Genomic DNA, 17,051 nt, shown 5'->3' with positions numbered 1-17,051 from the left:
AAAGGTGGTTCTACAAAGTATTGACTCAGGGGGCTGAATAATTACGCACACCCCACTTTTCAGTTATTTATTTGTAAAAAAAAATGTTTGGAATCATGTATGATTTTCGTTCCACTTCTCACGTGTACATCACTTTGTATTGGTTTTTCACGTGGAATTCCAATAAAATTGATTCATGTTTGTGACTGTAATGTGACAAAATGTGGAAAGGTTCAAGTGGGCCGAATACTTTTGCAAGCCACTGTATACAGCAAATAATAATAAACAACTCAACACACTGGGTTACAGACCCAGGACCGTGACAAAAACGGCCATTTCTTGTTCTACAACTTCAACACCTGTACATGAATTATACTTCATACACAGATCCACAGTCTCTGATTGCTCTGAAATCTCACTGACAGCCAATAGAAATAAAGAAAAGTCCAGACATACACTCACACTCTAAAGCCTCATCTGTACTGACTTCATCTTCACTGACTGATGGAGCACAACATTGAACCTGTTGAGGCTGAAAAACTGTCCTGTCAAACATCTCCCCATCACCACTCCACTTCTGTCAGCCTTTAAATGAAGCCTGCTCAAGTCTGTCACTTCTATTTGGAGCCAAAAGGAAAAACTGTTGTTCAGTCCTTTGGAGAGACGCAACATTTCTGAAACCACTCAAACTTCTTCACATTTGTCTTCAGACACATCCTGAACATTTTTGAACAAAAGTTTCAAACATCAATCAAATTTCTTAAACACAGAAAAACAACAACACACCTCAGTCAGTGAACTCACCTCAGAGTCTCCAGTCGACAGTTTCGACTCTCCAATCCAGCACACAGAAGCTTCACTGCTGAATTATGCAGGTTATTTTCACTCATGTCCAGCTCTGTTAGATGGCAGGGGTTGAACTTCAGAGCCGAGGCCACAACTTCACAGTGAGTCTCTGAGAGTTCACACTGAGTCATTCTGTAATTATAAAAAATATAAAATGTGTTATTATAAAAGCAGGTTTGAAGATGGCGCCCAGTGTATGTGGATGCTCATCTGTTGCCGTCAGTTTTGTTTGTTTTTATATTGCTCCTGTCATGTGTCACTCAGGAACCAGCATTACTGATGTACAACCGCAAATTGCTTCTGAATCTCCGAAGTACTTGTCAAAATACAGTTCCGTTTGCTAACAGAGGAAAGAAATCCTGGTGCCCGCTGTTGTCACAAATACCGACTTACCTATGTCATGCTACCTCCCCAGCGAAGGAGTCAGGGTAGGGGCAGTGGTTGGCTGGTTATACTCAAGCTTGCCTTGTTGCATTGTCCCACTCCCATCCAAGGAATTCATTGATTATTTCATGGAGTTTTTGTGCATCGGCGATTCCTGGACCCTTTGGATTCCTGCCTAATCCCTGTGGTCGGCTTGCATGATGCTCCGCTCCTTCGTGACCCCTGTCCTCTTCTCAATGGCTCAATGTGCACCAGGGTGAACCTCTGCAATCTGAGGCCGCTATGTCAGGCTCACTATGCTGCTGATGCTCATAGCTCTGCCTCAGCTCCTGTTAGGGTTGGCCTGGTAAACGCCAGATTGCTGGTAAACAAATCTCTTATTCTGAGGGAGTTATTCACCTCCTGGAACATGGACTTCATGTATGTCCCCGAGACTTGGCTAAACACTGGTGAGTCTAGTATTTTATCTGAACTTTCAACAGTGAGTTGTTCCTATTTTAACAAATACAGTGGTCCCTCGCTATGACGTGGTTCACCTTTTGCGGCCTCGCTGTTTCGCTGATTTTTTGGTGTGCAATTTTGCTTTTTTTTTTTTTGCTTTTTTTTTATAGCATATTGTCTTCAATCAATCTTGTGTCCTGTACAGTACAGAATGTGTTCAGCTTGTCAAATTTACATAAATCTTCGATTAGTAGCAGTTAGTGCTGGAGTGCTGTACTGTATGTTTGTAAGTTTTCTCCCCAACAAACACAACATTGTCTACGAAACGTTTTGCACCGTCAAAGGTTTTTGGTTTCATTCTATAATACTGGACTTATTTTTCTACAAAGGTTTGAACTTAGAGTGTTTAAACAAGAGAGAAAAGTGTGAAAATGTTCATGCCTGTCTGAGAAAAAGTGTATAAAGTCTGTATTGAGGGATTTTACAGCCTTAAAACATCTATAATTGTAAAAAAAATAAATTAATTAATTAAAAAAATAATAAAGTTGGCTACTTTGCGGATTTCACCTATCGCGGGTTATTTTTAGAACATAACTCCCGCAATAAACGAGGGACCACTGTACTGGACATCAGGGAGAGGAGGAGGTATGGTGGTTGTTTTTAACCCTGGAGAACCCATGGGGTCAAATTTGACCCCATGGTTTCCCTAGAAAACCAATGGGGTCGGATCTGACCCCATGGGTTCTCCAGGGTTAAAAAGGATTTTAAATATAAACAGCCTTCATCTTCCAGCTTTGAGCTGACGTGTTTTGAAGTCAATCGCGCTCTGTTCTCTTTGCTATCATTTATCATCCCCCTAATTACAATAAGAACTTCATAAGTGACTTTTCAGAATTTCTAGCTGGGATGATGCCCAACTATGATCACGTTTGTATTGTGGGAGATTTTAATATCCATGTCTGCTGTCCTGACAAACCTTTGGTGAAGGATTTTGTAAGCCTCACTGACTCCATTAATCAGTCCGTACCTATTCCCACACATGAACACAGTGTGGTGGAAGATTTTTTTTGTTGTATTGATCACGTGTTTTACCCATATCACTTTAGTAATTGTAGAATCACATTTTCAACAGTTGCATGCATGAGCACCACAAATGGGCCTTATGCTCTATCACACACAGTGTGGCCATTGTAAGTTCATAGGAGATGCTAAACAGATAGCGAGACTCCTTCTGCTTATCAGGGATGTAAATCTCTAGTTGACGGCTAGGCAGAAAATACGGTTATAATCTTTACCTCTCTCTATCTCTCTTTGAAGGAAAGGTATAGGTGCAGTGTTGGGAAGGTTACTTTTAAAATGTATTCCATTACAGATTACAGAATACATGCCCCAAAATGTATTTTGTAACGTATTCCGTTATGTTACTCAATGAGAGTAACGTATTCTGAATACTTTGGATTACTTAATATATTATCATGCTGTTTACAACTACATGAATGTACTATTGCTGTGATTTATTACTGTTACTGAAGGTCCGCGGCTCCAAACCGTAGTAAAGGGACCTCTGACTAATACAGGTTCCATGTCGAGCTCGTAGCCGAAAAATAGCTTTACTTTGTTGTCTGGGTCAACTTTGCTTGCAAGAGAGAGAGAGGCGTTGAAAGGCTGCTCCAACGGAACTTATTGTTTCGGAGGAAAACACGAACACGGTGTACAGTCGAGTCTTAATAGCTTACTTACAGCTGGGCTCGTCAGGCACTCTTCTTGGCTGCAGTGGTTATTATTATATTTACATGCTTCCAGCTCCCGTTTTTGCTCGATGACAACTCGTACTTTTCCACTCGCCTTTTTCTCCCTCCTTGCGCTCACAGACACATAACGAATATGGCAGTCCATTCTCCCTGCAGCACGGACTACACTGCCCATGATGCTACATTCTTTAGAGCTATACCTGTAGCATTCTGCCTATTAGCTTAGCACGACAACAACAACAAAAAGGCGCTCTCTCACCCAGGAAACATGCAGAGAGAGAGCGTCACTCTGCAACCATGGCAACTGTAACGCTGCCGCCTGGAACAACAGAGCGTAGCTGTCAAACAAACCCAAACAGTCCTGACCCGCGACAATATGAAACAGGAAAGTACCGCCGTGTAATCCATTTATTTCAACAAAGTAACTGTATTCTGAATACCACCTTTTTAATCAGTAACTGTAACGGAATACAGTTACTCATATTTTGTATTCTAAATACGTAACGGCGGTACATGTATTCCGTTACTCCCCAACACTGTATAGGTGACATGTAAGATTTGTGGAATGTCTTTGCCTGTGTGGGTAGATAAGATTAAAATCTCTGACACTGCCTTTTCCAACCAAATGGCTGTATTATTTAATCTTTTGTTTTCGCACACTGCACTTCAAACCAGTGCTTCCGTTTGCCACTGCTGGATCATTAACCCTTCCACTGCCACCCAGTTCTCCTCTGCCTTGAGCCAGCTGTTTGTCCCCACTGGTCTACCTCCTGTGGACACAGAGGAACTCTGCTCCTGGTTTGGATCTTCCTGCCAAACTATCTTGGACTGGCACCATTAAAAACCAGGCAACCCAAGGCTGAAACCGTGCTTTGGTTTAATAGCACCACATGGGCTGTGAGGAGGGAGTGTAGTAGAGCTGAATGCAGATGGAAGAGGGACAAACTGCAGGTGTCTCTTCAAATCTTAAAGGACTGCTGGCGCCTCTATCAGGATAGAGTCAAAGAGGCTAAAAGAAAATATTTCTCTAAGATCATTTCCTCCAACAGTCACAATCCACGTGTGTTATTTAAATCTATTGACTTAGTCTTAAATGCTCCACAAAGTGGCTGTTTGGAGGCCTCTCATAAACTGTCTAATGATTTTATGTGTTTTTTCATTGAGAAGGTTGCAACTAAGTGGGCTCTCATTTCTTCCCCTGAGTCTGACCCCTCTGTCTTGATCCCTTGCTATGCTGTTTTTAACCAGTTTGACTCTTTCTAATTTAGAGGATTTTGTCAGCCACCTGAGGCCCTCTGGTTCTCCAAATGATCCTGTCCCACCATGATTTTTTAAGGAGATCTTTCCCAGCATAGGCCAGGCTGTTCTTACTGTTATAAACAGCAGTTTAATATCTGGTGTAGTCCCTGCTAATTTTAAGCATGGACTACACCAGGTTTCTTAAGCAAGGGACTTACAACCCTTGCTTAAGAAACCTGCCCTGGACCACACTGTGTTGGCTAACTATAGGCCTATCTCCAAGTTGTCTTTTATGTCTAAAATCTTAGAGAAAATTGTACACTGCCAATTGATGGATTTTTTTTAAAAAATGAGAACGGTATCTTAGAGGTCTTCCAAACAGGTTTTAAAAACTTTCATAGCACTGAGTCAGCACTCTTAAAGGTTTTTAATGATATCTACCTGTGATTCTGGTAATCATGTTGTTCTTGTCCTGATTTTAATTATCATCTTATTTTTTTTATATATTTTTTTTCTACTAGTAATGACTTCATGAACTTCTTCACAAATAAAATTTTAACCATTAGAGAAAAAATTACCAATAATCATCCCACAGATGTAATATTATCTACAGCTACTCTTAGTACCATTGATATTCATTTAGAGTCTTTTTCTCCAATTGATCTTTCTGAGTTAATTTCAATAATTAATTCCTCCAAACCATCAACGTGTCTTTTAGACCCCATTCCTACAAAACTGCTCAAAGAAGTCCTGCCATTAATTAATGCTTCAATCTTAAATATGATCAACCTATCTCTAATAATCAGCTATGTACCACAGGCCTTCAAGCTGGCTGTAGTTAAACCTTTACTCAAAAAGCATCTCTAGACCCAGCTGTCTTAGCTAATTATAGGCCAATCTCCAACCTTCCTTTCATATCAAACATCCTTGAAAGAGTAGTTGTCAAACAGCTAACAGATCATCTGCAGAGGAATGGCTTATTTGAAGAGTTTCAGTCAGGTTTCAGAGCTCATCACAGCACAGAAACAGCTTTAGTGAAGGTTACAAATGATCTTCTTATGGCCTCTGACAGTGGACTCATCTCTGTGCTTGTCCTGCTAGACCTCAGTGCAGCGTTCGATACTGTTGACCATAATATCCTATTAGAGCGATTAGAGCACGCTGTAGGTATTACAGGTACTGCGCTGCAGTGGTTTGTACCATATCTATCTAATAGACTCCAATTTGTACATGTAAATGGAGAGTCCTCTTCACACACTGAGGTTAATTATGGTGTTCCACAGGGTTCAGTGCTAGGACCAATTCTGTTTACATTATACATGCTTCCCTTAGGCAGTATCATTAGAAGACATAGCATAAATTTTCACTGCTATGCAGATGACACCCAGCTCTATCTATCCATGAAGCCAGATAACACACACCAATTAGTTAAACTGCAGGAATGTCTTAAAGACAAAGACCTGGATGGCCGCTAACTTTCTGCTTCTTAATTCAAATCAAACTGAGGTTATTGTACTCGACCCTGAAAATCTTAGAAATAGGGTATCTAACCAGATTCTTACTCTGGATGGCATTACCTTGGCCTCCAGTAATGCTGTGAGGAACCTTGGAGTCATTTTTGACCAGGACATGTCCTTCAGTGCACATATTAAACAAATATGTAAGACTGCTTTCTTCCATTTGTGCAACATCTCTAAAGTTAGAAATATCCTGTCTCAGAGTGACGCTGAAAAACTAGTTCATGCATTTATTACTTCCAGGCTGGACTACTGTAATTCATTATTATCAGGATGTCCTAAAAACTCCCTGAAAAGCCTTCAGTTAATCCAAAATGCTGCAGCAAGAGTCCTGACAGGGACTAGAAAGAGAGAGCATATTTCTCCTGTATTGGCTTCCCTTCATTGGCTTCCTGTTAAATCCAGAATTCAAAATCCTGCTCCTCACATACAAGGTCTTAAATAATCAGGCCCCATCTTATCTTAATGACCTTGTAGTACCATATCACCCTATTAGAGCACTTCGCTCTCGCACTGCAGGCTTACTTGTTGTTCCTAGAGTATTTAAAAGTAGAATGGGAGGCAGAGCCTTCAGTTTTCAGGCCCCTCTTCTGTGGAACCAGCTTCCAGTTTGGATTCAGGAGACAGACACTATCTCTACTTTTAAGATTAGGCTTCAAACTTTCCTTTTTGCTAAAGCATATAGTTAGGGCTGGACCAGGTGACCCTGAATCCTCCCTTAGTTATGCTGCAGTAGACGTAGGCTGCCAGGGATTCCCATGATGCACTGAGTTTTTCCTTTCCAGTCACCTTTCTCACTCACTATGTGTTAATAGACCTCTCTACATCGAATCATATCTGTTATTAATCTCTGTCTCTCTTCCACAGCATGTCTTTATCCTGTCTTCCTTCTCTCACCCCAACCAATCACAGCAGATGGCCCCGCCCCTGCCGGAGGTTTCTTCCTGTTAAAAGGGAGTTTTTCATTCCCACTGTTGCCAAAGTGCTTGCTCATAGGGGGTCATATGATTGTTGGGTTTTTCTCTGTATCTACTGAACAATATAAAGCGCCTTGAGGCGACTGCTGTTGTTATTTGGCGCTATATAAATAAAATTGAATTGAATCGAATCCTTTAGTACTGTGTATATCTGAAGAACTGAACTACTAATCTACACTAATCAATGATGTTAATGATCACATCTGGACTCACCGAGCCTTTCTGCAGTTCCTCACAGCTGGAATCAGTCTCTGTCGTCCCCGTTGTGATGTGTTGTACTTCTGCAGGTCCAATTCATCCAGAACCTCCTCTGACATCTGCAGCATGAAGGCCAGAGCTGAGCACTGGATTTCAGAGAGTTTCTTCTCTGATCTGTTCTCTGACTTCAGGAACTCTTGGATCTCCTGATGTACTGAGAGGTCGTTCATCTCCATCAGACAGCGAAAGATGTTGATGCTTCTGTCAGGAGAGATTTTATAACTATTCATCTTCTTCAGGTTGTTGATGACTCTCTGGATTGTTTCTGGACTGATCTCTGTCTGACCCAGCAGACCTCCTAAGAGTCTCTGGTTGGACTCCAGAGAGAGGCCATGAAGGAAGCGAACAAACAGGTCCAGGTGGCCATTCTTATTCTGGAGGGATTTATACATGGCTCTCTTTAGAAACTCACCCACAGAGGATTCACCCAGAGAAGGTTTAATGTGGGGAATCTGATCTAGGAGTAAACTAGAATCATTATCATACTCAAAATCAGAGCCAGAATCAGAGTATATACAAAAATCTCCCAGGAAGTCCTCCAGCACCTCTGTCTTCCTGTTGGTGAAACAGTGGAACATGTAGACTGCAGCCAGAAACTCCTGAATGCTCAGATGAACAAAGCAGTAGACTGGTTCCTGGAAGATCACACACTCTCTTTTGAAGATCTCTGTACAAACTCCTGAGTACACCGAGGCCTCTGTGACATCCAGACCACACTGCTCCAGGTCTTCTTGGTAGAACATGATGTTTCCTTTCTCCAGATGTTCAAATGCCAGCCTCCCCAGCTTCAGAAGAACTTCCCTGTCAGCCTCCGTCAGCTCCTGTGGACTCGTCTCATGTCCCTCATGGTACTTGTTCTTCTTCCTCTTTGTCTGAACCAGCAGGAAGTGTGAGTACATGTCAGTCAGGGTCTTGGGCAGCTCTCCTCTCTGCTCTGTAGTCAACATGTGCTCCAGAACTGTAGCAGTGATCCAGCAGAAGACTGGGATACTACACATGATGTGGAGGCTCCTGGATGTCTTCATGTGGGAGATGATTCTGCTGGATAGCTCTTCATCACTGAATCTTCTCCTGAAGTACTCCTCCTTCTGGGCGTCAGTGAAGCCTCGTACTTCTGTTAGCCTGTCAACACATGTAGGAGGGATCTGATTGGCTGCTGCAGGTCGGGAAGTTATCCAGACGAGAGCCGAGGGAAGCAGATTCCCCTGGATGAGGTTTGTCAGCAGCTGGCTGACTGATGACTTCTGTGTGACATCAGACAGCAGCTTCCTGTTGGTGAAATCCAATGAAAGTCTGCTTTCATCCAGGCCGTCAAAGATGAACAAAAGCTGAGAGACAGCCAGCTTCTCTGCTGTGACCTTCTGTAATGTTGGATGGAAAACATGGAGCAGCTCCAGAAGACTGTACTGCTCATCTCTGATCAGGTTCAGCTCCCTGAATGAAAGCAGAACCACCACACTGACATGTTGGTTCTCCAAGCCCTCTGCCCAGTCCAGAGTGAACTTCTGCACTGAGAAGGTTTTTCCAACACCAGCAACGCCGTTGGTCAGAACCACTCTGATGGGTCTCTGTTGGTCAGGTAAGGCTTTAAAGATGTCCTGGCACCTGATTGGAGCGTCATGGAGGGCGTCCATCTTGGAAGCTGTCTCCAGCTGCCTCACCTCATGTTGGGTATGAACCTCTTCACTCTGTCCCTCTGTGATGTAGAGCTCAGTGTAGATCCTGTTGAGGAGGGTTCTACTTCCTGTTTCATCACTTCCTTCAGTCACACGTTCACATCTCCTCCTCAGACTGATCTTATGTTCATCTAAAACCTCCTGCAGACAAACATCTGCTGAAAGAAAGAAAAACAATGAGACTAAAGAGAAAGAAAACTCTTCAATGTCTGAACAACACAAGAAGTCCAGTTTTCAGAAATGAGTCCATCAGCAGACAGATGTTCAGTCTTACTTTGTACACAGCTGCTCTGACTGGCTGTCTGCAGTCCAGCTCTGGTTCTGGATCTTTCTCCACACTGGGGACAGGACAAGTCTCCTGATGAAGCAGACTGGTCCCAGTATGAGGAGATGCACTGTCTGCAGAACCAGTGTCCACAGCTGGTAGAGACTGGATCCTTCAGGACGTCCTGACATAAAGTACAGCAGGACAGCTGCTCCTCCTCCCAAACACCACTCCTCTTCCTCCCTCTGTGAACACATTTCTTTATCACTAAAATCATTTACTGACTGTTGATACAAATATCCAAATTTAAAAGATTGTGCAGAAGTTCTGATGGTCACAGAGAAAAGTAAAAGTGGAGATACTTTTCTGTTTGAAGGCAGCTTTCAGTCTGGAAACATAGTGATGCCTCATTTGATTTCATCAACACTAATGAGCTGCTTTTCCTGTCTGCCTGTCTTATTAAACACTCAGTGATCTGCCTGCAGTTTGCTATGAATACACACTTCCTGCAAAGACTTCACAGTAAAAGTCTTGATCAGAGGGAGCTGCCTATATCCTTCATGTTTTCCAGTCAGTGTGCAGATTAGCTTCGTTTAGTTCATTTAGATTATTTTACAGAAGTAACTGATGAGTTACAGAAACATATCCAAGGTGAGCAGGTTCCCCTCCAGCATAAACTCTGAGCAGCTAACATGAATACGTTTAAAAGGTGTCACAGCGAGAGGAGAAGATCAGTGTTCCCACTCTCAGTTATTACAATCAACCCACCGCTGACTTGGTAAGAGTCAGGGGGTCATGCAGCGGGCCAACCCTCTCCCACTCAGTCTGAGGGGAACCCATACTGCACACTGGTCCTAATGTCAAATCAAACAACAATTACAATGAAGCAGGAGAGGTAAGAAAGACTAAGGAAAGGAAACAATCATAGGGAACGCTAACAAATCACCTTCTGTACCATCTCTGGGTTCTCCTGGTGACTAACCTCTACACTAGCTTCGGTAGCACCTCTTTATATATTTATGTGTGCGATGTTTTTTGTCCAAATTTATTTTTATTTATCACTTTTAGCCATTTATATAATTTTTCTTTTAATGAGTCAGTTACATGAGTCACATATTTTGATATATGAAATATTTCAGATTTAGCTGTACGCAGTATTTTTGGAATGCAGTACTTTATCCTTGCAATGCTGCCATGACAGCACACTGTTGTTCAGTGTTATCCTGATGGAGGTCTCATTAACACCACCCAGTATGATCCAGGCTTTAGCTGCTTAGACGTTACCCTGGGTCTCTTTGTGGCACGATCTGATATCCTCGTGTCGGTGTTGTTCCCACATCATCATAATAAATGTTGTTCCAGGCTCAACATTGCAAGTGACTAATCACATTGTTGTGACGTCATACTTTTGTGACTTCGGAAAAAAACGCCTTAAGAAAAAAAATCTACTTGAGAAACCGCCTCTGTCCGCCAATCCAATTTGAATTCTTTGCATTTCAGGATACTGTTCTTTAATAAACGGTAAGCATTATACATATTGTCCTTGCAACATTGTAATGTCATAAATGAATGAATCGCTTGGCTTGCAAAAGTATGACGTCGCAACAATGTGATTGGTCACTTGCAATGTTGAACCTAGAACAACATTTATTATGATGATGTAGGAACAACACTGACACGAGGATGTCAGATCATCCCTCTTTGTGAACTCTCAGACTGTTTAACAGATCAGACACAAAGACATGAGAATCGGAGACAGAGCAGCTCTATTCTATTTCCTGTGCCTTACAGTTTAGTACTCGGAACAAAACAAAACAGGAGCACCAAGGGTTCAAAACGAAAAGTCCACAAGAAACACAGGAGCTTGGGTCGTTCGTAAACAGTTCAGGAGACTGACCCGGAGGACAGTAACACAGGGGTCTAAAGCAGTTCAGTTCAGGCAGTTCACCCGGAGGTCGCCAGCACAAAAGTTCAAAACAGGACAGTTCAGGGGGCCGGACCGGCGGGTGGCGGCACAACAGTTCGTGAAAAGTTAGCTTGAAAAGTGGTAGTGGTGCAGGTGACAGAGCTGGTCTGGAGGCCGACCGTGCAGAATGCAGCGGTGGCGACGCAGGCGAAGGAGATCCAGAGGCCGGCCACGCAGAAGGCAGCGACGGCAATGACAGAGGTGATCTGGAGGCCGGCCGCGCGGAAGGCAGCAGCGGCGACAATATAGAGCTGGTTCGGAGGCCGACCGCAAAGCTGATGACGTCCAGCCAGCGGCCTGGAACATGGCCGGTGATGTTGAGGAGATGACCGTGGAAAAGCCGGCCATGCTCGGCGTGGACCAGGCGAGGATGATGCTGGACCAGGCAAGGCGGAGCCAGACGGTGGCCGCGTGGCAGCCAGAGGCGGAGGCGCTGCAGGCGACAACTGGACGGGCCCCTCCGACCCTCCAGCGGAGACGGACGAAGGCTGGACAGGTATCTCGGACCCTCCAGCAGAGGCTAACACAAAGCCAGCTGGCATGGAGCATGGCAGACACAAAGGCAACTGAAGCTGCGCAGGGAACAGACTCTGCCCAGGCAGCATTAACATGGTGCAGTTCTCAGTAGGCTCCTTAGCCTCTAGGGGTCCAGAATCAGTTACGGCCCTAAACCCTGCCTCTGGTGTTCCAGCCACAGGTTGAGAAGAATCTCAACTGTGTAAATGATGTGATCTTGGAGCTCATCGGATGGATTGAATGCCGCAGGGTCCATGCGGGCTGGTTCCTGCTGTCATGGCTTGTGGGGCGAGCCGTGTAGAATTTCACAAAGGACCCAAGATGCAGATATGCAGTGAAGTGAGAGGGCTTTATTGAGATTGAACACGAGTGATTAACAAACAAAAGGTGAGTGTGGCGTAAAACAGAACTTAGAAATAAACTATACTGGGAAAACTAAAATTTAAACAACAAACCTGAACACGAGAGAAGGCAACTTGCAGGGAAAGAACACAGGATGACGGAGGGAGATACGCAGACGAACCAGCAACGCACACGAGAAAACACAGGGCAATCAGGGAATGGGAAACAGGAGGGAGACACGGCTGGGATTAATTGGACATAACGAGACAAGGGGAAGCAAAACTAGAAACATTGACAAGAGACACAGACCTACAAAATAAAACAGGAGCTCACACATGCAAAGACACAGACTAAGAAACACAGACTTTACACAGAGGAATACACAGGCAGAAATTACTAAACACTAAACTGAGGAAGAACAGAACCAAAAACCAAAGAGCTAGAAAACCAGAACCAAAATACATCACAATGATAGAAAACACAAAACGCTGGGCCAAAGACCCAGGATCATGACACCCTCGTCTAGTGTTCAGTTTTGCTTCCTCCCTGTCTCGTGTGTGTGATTACTCCCATCCTTGTTCCCCTCCTGTGTCTCATCCCCTTGTTATCCTTTGTGTATTTAAGCCCTGTGTTTTCCTCTAGCTGTTGTCACGTTGCTCCCCCCATGTGCTGTGGAGTTTATATGATGAATATAATTTGTGTTAATGATTCAATTTAATACAGCACAGCTTTTTACAGGAGAACAAATGTCCCTCAATGCAACAGTGAGAAACAGTCTCCCTCTGTGGCTGTGATAGCTGCCATTAGGGGAGATCATGTGTCTGCAGTTAGACGAGGAAACGTTACCATCATGGAAATGTTAACAAATCCTGCAGCATCAAGTTCATTAATAAAGGCGGGATGGAGACGTGACCGTGATGGTTCTCCTTCATCCAGCCGTTACACACACATCTGGGCTCACGCGACGAGCTTGTCTAATACAGCAGCTGCTCTCTGAACACTTTTCTGAAGAGGAGCTGCACAAACCTTTGTTTGCTTTCTAGAGCAGCGTATCATCCTCACAGAGCACAGTTGGCACGCTTGTTTCTGTTAGCTTAGCCACCAGGCTAAAGTCAAACTACCCACTGCAAGTAGATGTTTCTGTGATACTTTAGGACTCGGACGTCTGATGTCTAAATTTCCACCTGTGATTAAAATAAACAGTTAAAAACAGCCAATTCTGCCCACATGTGTCTTAAAACCAGATAAACTGACAGTTACACCTGAGCCTGTGTGTCCTTTGAGACACTGCTCTCCTACAGAGATGCATATTAGAAACCAGGAAAAACATAAAAATAATTTAAATCAGACACTAATCTGACAGCAGTTCATGTTACTAACAGCTCACCTCTCTGCAGCAGATGCCTGCTGGATTTTAAAATCAATGTGGCCATCTTTAGACACCTCACTCTGTAAGGACACACACCTGGGTGGAGGTCGAGGTTGGTTCCTGTGAGTAATGATGGAGCAGTGATGTGAGTGCTGAGCTGTGACATGTCATGGAGTCATGGACAGTTAGAGACGGTCATCTCACCTCTGAGCTTTGGTCTGGCTCTCATGTTCCCCACACAGAGAGGTTTTAGAGGGAGGGACTCCCTCCTCTCTGTCCTCACACTGATCCATGCTGCTGAATTCACATCAGCTCACACACACTTTCTACCTTCACCTGCAGAGAAAACACGAAGCATTCATGAGCACATCAACTGAGAGCTGCAGAGGTCGTGTCTGATAGGTTGGACTAACACTCCACTCCATCTGAGACACAGCTTTCATCAGTTCACTACAATAAGCATCACAGAGAGCCGAGCTCGGTGTTCAGGTTAACTGGTTCAATCTGCATCTCCAGATTCGTCAGTTGCTCTGAATAGACTATGTCACATGATTAGACCAGATTAAACCCTCACAAAAAAGTAGCTCTCTGCAGTTCATGCAAACATACATGTGCTAAAGTGTTGATATTGTCTTCAGATAATCATGTAAATGGTGATTAAACATATTTGTAATAAGTTAAAATAGTAAAGCAGGCCTCTGGCCAGGCTCAAGCTGGTGAGTCTGTCTGAGATAAATCCTAAGTTGACTTTTTCATCTGACACTCACGTTTACCTGCAAACATGGTAACTGTGTCAGCTGTTTAACACCTGCTGCTGATTCAGAAAACACGCCCAAGTTACCTCTTGATGGTCTGAGACTGTGGACAATCACATCATTCAATAATCAGTGCCAGGTGTTATGGAGAACAAACAAAGTCTGTCAGTGTTGTCTAAGTTTATCTCTTTAACTCAATAAATGAGTTCAGTAAAAATTTCATCCAGAGAATAAAAATGTTTCAGTGATTCAGAAACAAACTGGTGACTCCACCACAGCCACCTCACAAATAAACACATTCTTTGTTTCTGTGTTTGAGACGATGAAATTAATTGCGACATCTGGAACATGGACACTGGAATATGTAAACATAAAAACCATTTATCCTCCAGGACCAAGCTGACTGCCTACAGAGTTTAACTGCTCGCTGCTCTGCTAGCTAAGCTAACTAATGTCAAAGGTCAGAGTAAAGAAATGATGCGATGCTGCTGGGAGTTACATCACAGACTAGCAGCATTTAGTTATTCAGCATTATATTTAAACCTTATTATCTGCTCCTCTCACCTCTGTTTACCTCTGATTTAAGAACATTTGGCCAACAGTTTATTAACTTTGGACAAATTATGAACAGGCATCAGCGCGGTCACCTATACTGTCCTTTAGTGCTGGAGCAGCTGGAACACCAGTTAATCGGAAATCTCTTTTTCTCTCTAAAACAAAGTGACAGCAGACTGAGTCAAAGACAGAAACGATATTTAAACACCAAATATTCACCGGCTTTACTTCCTGATCCAGGATTCAAAGATGATCAGCAGAGTTATTCCATTATGTGAACTATGGAGCAGCAGATTTGTGCTGAATGCGATCATCACTGAGATCAGGAAAGTAAAGTGAAACTTTAATAAGGAACCAAACACACAGAGAGTTGTTTATGAGGAAGTTTGGATGTTTGCATCCAAACAAAAGCAGAAATGGAGTCTGGAAACGTAGAAATGTTTGTTGGAGGCTTTCTGTCCTGTTACTGAGCGCAGCATTAAATGATGCTTCTATTGCAGTTTCTATTGTAGTGACACTTTAAACTGGTTTGAATGCAGATCAAAGAAACACTCACACTGTGTTAGTGGAAGTTGTTTTTAGCTGAGCTGTGTCCTTAATCCAATCTGAACTGAAGAGTTTACTAATTTTACAGATTCATTTAGATATAATCAGTTTAAACTTGTTTCCATGAAATTCATCATTATTCATCATTAATGTTCCACTGACTGCAGCAACAAATAAAAAAACAAAGACTACACAGGAGGGATATAACACCTCTATGTCAAACTAGTGGTTTATGGCTCCTCTGTCAAATGATTCATGACTTTGGAAGTAATAAAAGTTAATGGCAGTCATAAAAAATCATAAAATTGTGATACTTCATAATTTGTTCATCAATAATCCAAAAAAAATATGATCATGAAAATAGGGCGATGGAATAGGATGTTTGTGATAGTTTGAGGGTTTTTTTGTCATTTTTTAAGCCAAAAAGTTTACTTTCTTGACCAAAAATGATAACTTTTTAGATGACTTTCTGGGGGATCTGTGTGTGTGTGTGTGTGTGTGTGTGTGTGTGTGTGTGTGTGTGTGTGTGTGTGTGTGTGTGTGTGTGTGTGTGTGTGTGTGTGTGTGTAAATGTGTTAAACCATAGTAAAGTTCTTAGTTAAACTGGTGCTTTTGTAACAGTGAGGATGGGGAGAGTTGGAGGCTGCATGCCCCAATGGAAAACTTTATTATATTTTATTTGCGTTTGTTTAATCCAAACAAGGAAAATCAGAATCAAAGTCCGATTGATAAACTCGCCAACTCATAGGGATACGGTCTTACAGAACGCAGGATCCCCTAGAAAAAAATATAAATACGTCTTGCCAGTGTGGGTAAAATGACAGTCTCTCTGACCCACGGTGTCAGCCCCGACCCAGTAATAAACCAATTTAAAATAGATGTGGCCCTATATTTTACCAATAAGAAAAATCACTGATCAATACAGCAATTTCAGAAAGGCAGGCTCTAGCTTTGACGAATCAGAGTGTGGAGGAGGCGGGGTTTAACCTGATCCCCGTGAAACAGAAATCAGGGGTTTTGACCCCCGTCGACCCCAAGTTACCGGAAGCTCCCGCCGGCCTGACTTTCACCTGCTGGAAATAGTCCCCTGACTGTAACCCCCGGCAGCGATTTCGAACTCTTCCCAGACCCGTCAATAAAGTAATTTCAGGGAGGCAGGCTCTCGCTTCGGCCACTAAAACACAGAGGGATGGCTTTGATCTGACCAATGAGACCAATTTACAGCCTTCTGACGAGCACAGAGTTTTTGAAATCGACCAAGACAGCTTCAGATGACTAAAATAAATGTTTGATGGTAAAAGGAAACAAAGTGTTGCAAAGAGAGGGCTCTGAGTCACCAACGTTTAAATAGGAAAATGCTGAGAGGAGACTAGCAGCCCTGAGTCTGTATGTAAAACATGAAACCTCCATAGCAGTGATACTTGTTCTTACATAGGTGCGCGTATTCTTTGTTACGGTACTTTACTGTTCCAATGAAACATCCATCCATCCATTCGCTTCCACTTATCCTTTTTCAGGGTCGCGGGGGGCGCTGGAGCCTATCCCAGTTGTCATAGGGCGAGAGGCGGGGTAAACCCTGGACAGGTCGCCAGTCTGTCGCAGTCCAATGAAACAAGATCTCATTTTTGGCCATCCTGTGATCTCATTTGCCATATTCTCTTAATGTGTT

General features: G+C 43.1%; 1 pseudogene; it reads right to left on the bottom strand.

Annotated features, from left to right (window-relative positions):
• Positions 1-13,858, bottom strand: part of LOC134640026 (NACHT, LRR and PYD domains-containing protein 12-like) — a 70,969-nt pseudogene extending 57,111 nt beyond the window's left edge.
• Between the last annotated feature and the right edge of the window lie 3,193 nt (positions 13,859-17,051).

The sequence above is a fragment of the Pelmatolapia mariae genome, linkage group LG13 (genome assembly GCF_036321145.2).
Source record: "Pelmatolapia mariae isolate MD_Pm_ZW linkage group LG13, Pm_UMD_F_2, whole genome shotgun sequence".
In the NCBI taxonomy this organism is placed as follows: Eukaryota; Metazoa; Chordata; class Actinopteri; order Cichliformes; family Cichlidae; genus Pelmatolapia; species Pelmatolapia mariae.
This window is presented reverse-complemented; position numbering and strand designations above follow the sequence as displayed.